Genomic DNA, 4,752 nt, shown 5'->3' on the forward strand with positions numbered 1-4,752 from the left:
CATAGAGCTCATTCCAAGAACAGCTCCGATATCGAAAGCTCCATATCGTATGGCTCCAGCGGAATTGAAAGAACTCAAAACGCAGCTACAAGAGTTGCTTGACAAAGGGTTCATACGACCAAGCCATTCGCCTTGGGGAGCGCCAGTCTTGTTCGTTAAGAAGGCAGATGGTTCCCTATGGCTCTGTATTGATTACCGTGGGTTGAACCAGGTGACGATCAAGAATAAGTATCTGTTGCCACAGATTGACGATCTTTTTGATCAACTGTCAGGAGCGACAGTGTTCTCAAAGATTGACTTGCGTTCGGGATACCATCAACTGAAGGTTCGAGATGAAGACATCTCAAGGTCGTCAGAAAAACTACGCTGACAGACATAGAAGACCTCTAGAGTTTGGAGCCGGAGAGAAAGTTTTTCTGAAGATCTCACCCATGCGAGGAGTTATGAGGTTTGGAAAGAAAGAGAAGCTCAGTCCAAGGTATGTTGGACCTTTTGAGATCATTGAGCGTGTAGGCAAGACAACTTATCGCTTGGCATTGCCGCCGTCTTTGCCCAACCTTTATAATGTATTCCACGTGTCCATGTTACAGAAGTATGTGTTTGACCCTTCGCATGTTCTACAAGAGCAAGAGGTTGAGATCTCTCCTGAAGTCAGATATGAAGAGCCAGCTGTAGCGATTTTTTATCGCAAGGATAAAGTTTTAAGGAATAAGACCATTCCTTTGGTCAAGGTTTTGTGGAAGAGGCATGCTGTGGAAGAAGCTACATGGGTGCTCGAGAGTGAGATGCAAAAGAAGTACCCTACTCTGTTTTAAGTTTCGAGGACGAAACTCTTTTAAGGGGGTAGGGATTGTAAAGGATAAACTTTTGAATCTCGCCGTTTGTAATTTACGGTTAATAAATGAGCTTTCGTGTGTTACAAGTAAGTTCTTGAATGAGTTATGGACGTTGAAGTTTATCGAGTTAATTTAAATTATCTTAAGGTGATGGAAAATCTCGGAATAAATAAAAGATTTATCGAGTTCGTCTCGAATAATAAATTATTTTCCGAGGAAATATGCCGAAATTTAATTTAAGAAATAAATTCTCAAGGATGAGAATTATTTCCGAGAAACCTTAAATATATTTAAATTAATCAAGAACGAATGAGGAAAGTCTCGGTTTGAATAACTTAATTAAAAGTTCGAGCGAGTACGGGTTTTAGTGACAAAATTTTGTGACAAGGACGTGATTGTAACGTTTTTGGAGCTATTTGAGAATAAAAACGTGAGAGTGGGGTTGATTTTAGAAGATGGAGGAAAAGTGAATTTAATAAATAAATAATTTATTTTCCTGCTTCTCCAATGTTCTTTCCCCTTCTCTTTTCTTCTTCACGTGCAAAGAAGAAACTTATCTTCCTCTTCCTCACTATCGCGCGACCTGCAAGAAAGAAGGAACAAAGAAAAAAAAAAATTCAATCGCCGCCGCTCACCACCAGCCGCGCCACTCAGCCACCACCACCTCGTCCTTCCTTCTTTCTTCCTCGTCTTCCTCTCCTTCGTCGCTCTGCCTCTCGCGCAACTCACAGCCACCGCGCGCGCGCCTCGCCGAGGAGAAGAGTCGCCGCCGCCGAGTCGCCATGGCCGCTGACCGAGGAAGGACACCGGAAATCAAGTGAGAACGTGCCGAGGAGATCGATTTCATAGCAAGCAAGGTGAGGAAATTTCTTCTCCGAAATCAATTTTGATGTTTAGGGATTTGGAATTTGATTTGGGGATTTCGAATTCTATGATGATTTCTGAAGAATTGAGGGTGATTAGTTGTTATTTGAACTTGAGATTTTTGATTTGTGATGTTGATGATTTGATTGGAAGCTTGAACTCGGTTTTGGTTTGAGTTGCTTGACCGTGAGTTTGTGTGGCCGTGTGTTGTCTTGGCCGTGTGAATCTCTTTGGCTGTGATTTCTGAAATGTTGTGTTGTTGTTATTTAGTGTTTTTCGGAGTAAATTCTGAGCTCGGAAGTTGTTATGGACGTTTGATTTTTGAGTTCTTGATGGAATTGTCGCGAATTTTAGCTTGGCCGTGTTTGTTGATTATTTTGGCCGTGAGAATGTTTTTGGGCTCGTTTTGTGTGAGTAGGTTGAATTTGTAGAATCATTTTGAGAGTTATTCAAGACTTGAGGCGTGACTCGTTGAGTTGTTCATGTGTCTTGGAAACGTTGGGTTGTTATGATTTGAGTTTGTAATTGATTTGGAAGATGGATTTGAATTTGAAATCGTTAGTTTGACCTGAGAATTTAGACTCGGATTTGGTTAGCGTGATTTGGAGAAGTGACATGAGTTTTGGTTATTGTGATTTTGAGATTTGAGAATTTGGGTTTGAAATTGATAGTTTGTGATTTGAGATTTGATGATTCGTTCGGGCTCAGGTTTTTGGTTAGCTCGTTTTTGAGGTTGAAATGTGAACTTTATGACAAGTTTACGTGATTTGTTGACAAGGTTATGGATTTTGTGACAAGTTATATTGGATTTGAGAATTGTGTTAGTGGTTCGATTTCGGTTTCTAAGTCGAGTCGAGAGTTGGATGTTATAATTGACTCGATATTCGTTTTCTGAATTTCACAGCTCAGTCACAGATCAGGTCGAGACGAGCGAGAGCCGGCGGAACTAAACGTGTGGAAGCTGGAAAGTTAGAGAATTCAGAACAGATTTTTAAAGCTCGATCTCATTCGTGAGTCGTTTATCGCTTTATAGCGTTAGACTCGAGTCTTGATTTTGGATTTGAGATTTGTATTCAAGGATTATTAATTATTTGTTAAGAGATGTTTGAGAATTTAATTTTTGGTTAATTCATTTAGAATTCTCGGTTCGTACTATTTTCGGATTATTTCTTTAATTTATTTAAGACTCGTTAAAATAAGGATTTTGATTTTATTTCGTACTCATTCTCTGGTACGAATTCGTATGAGTCTTAAATAAGTTTAAATTCCGAAAAGCCGAGAAATAAGTGAATTAAATTCTCGAACCCCTGAACTGACTCGCAATGAATCCCGATAACGAACCTTAAGCTTGTCATCATCTCTCGAATCATTGACTAATGAGTTTCAACTTCGGGTTTTAGTTTCTCGATGCTTCGGAACGTGTTAACGCTTCAGGACGCGTAGTCTCGGGAAGCGTGTAAAGCAAGGAAACTCCGGAAGTCAACAGATTTTCAGACGATCTTTTCCGGGTAAGTGTGGAGACTTAAGTCAACTACATACCAAGGGAATAACCCTGTTTACGTGCATTATTGCTTGTTAGTAAACAAGAATAGGAAAAGCTTTAAAATCGAATAACCTCAAAGATTAAGGCTTCGGCCGCTTTTCCTGAAAACTTAGCGTGAGTTCGCTCAATAAGTTCAAACATGAGTTTTGTGAAACCCAGCCTCTGATATGTGATATAGTTATTCCTTAGGCTGTTATTGACCCGTTAGAACGGGGGAGACAGGAGAGCCGTGTTTAACTCTCGAATTCAAATCGAGGGTAGAAGTACCGGGAGTCACATCCCGAGTCTTCAACCTAAAACACTAACGAGCATAAAAGGGAAATGAAATCTCTTTCAGGATTTATCCTGAGTCGCTCTCCTGTAAGTAGCATAGGTGTATACTCTGAGTGCAGCAGAGTACCCGAACCTTAAAGAATTGTTGCGTCGATGGTACCAAAACGAAATGGACCCTGACGGGCTATGAGGGCCTGGGGGATGGCGCTGAGTACTCATTTATCGGGAAGTCGACCAAGAGTCGCACCCGATCTTAATGCCAGGTTATGAGGACCTGAAGGACGCACCTTGACGGGCTATGAGGGCCTCGGGGTTGCGCCGACGCCGAATGAAGTTGGTACCATTAACGGATCCCAGACAGACGTTAAAACTCTTAGGCCGCCGGACGACTGCTGCTCGAAGTCTAAGGCTGGTCTCTTGTCGTTCTAAAGGTTATAGCGGGGGATGTGTGTAACCTTAAAGACGACAAGTACTAGTTAGAGTGTGTACACACGATTCATGCTCTAGAACTTGTTAGATTTGCATCCTTGCATTCTTATGTGCTTGTTTGCACGTCACATGATATCACATGGCATTAGTCGCTTTATTTTCTAAGTTAGACTCCCACTTACTGAGTCAATCGACTCATAGTTTTATGACCCTTGGTAATGTAGAGAAGGGCAAGACGGCGACGTGAATAACAGAACTGAAGACGAAGACCGGACGTGTATCTCTTGACCTTTGGGCTAGTGGAGACTCACTCGGGATCAACCTCTTCTATAGTTATGACTATATTTTGTTGAACCCCTTTCGTACTCTACGTTCCTAAAACTATTTCCTGTAATTATACGTAAACCCAGGAGCGGTTATGTAAATATTTAGAGTCGTAGTGAGACTCAAAGTTTGAATTGAGAAAAACGAAAAATTTACCAGGTTTTTATATAATGACTTATAATGCTTATATGATATCGTATTACGTTTAACATAAGTATTATGATTATTATGTTGATTTGATTCTGTTTCTGTTGATATGAGATATATTGTTATATTGATGTTGAGACTTGTGATGTAACCCACCGTCGCGGCTCGTGAACCGGCGACAAGAGGTCGCGGGTCGTGACAGCGCAGTTAAGACGCCTACATGGCGCACTTAAGACGCCTACATAGCGCACCCAAGTCGTCCCTGGCGACGCACCTAAGACGCCTACATGGCGCACGTAAGACGCCTACATGGCGCAACCAAGCCGTCACTCGCGA

The 4,752-nt window shown here is 41.5% G+C and overlaps 1 long non-coding RNA gene across 1 annotated transcript; it reads left to right on the forward strand.

The window, feature by feature from the left end:
* The first annotated feature begins 1,339 nt into the window (after positions 1 to 1,339).
* Positions 1,340 to 4,423, forward strand: LOC149402754 (uncharacterized). Its single transcript, XR_016296158.1, has 4 exons — positions 1,340 to 1,693; positions 2,605 to 2,710; positions 3,101 to 3,208; positions 4,170 to 4,423. It is a non-coding gene; the product is annotated as an uncharacterized LOC149402754 (long non-coding RNA).
* The last annotated feature ends 329 nt before the right edge of the window (positions 4,424 to 4,752 follow it).

This window comes from Urtica dioica, chromosome 3 (genome assembly GCF_054948205.1).
Source record: "Urtica dioica subsp. dioica isolate 48M chromosome 3, U.dioica_male_clone48M_v1_H2, whole genome shotgun sequence".
NCBI classification, from domain to species: Eukaryota; Viridiplantae; Streptophyta; class Magnoliopsida; order Rosales; family Urticaceae; genus Urtica; species Urtica dioica.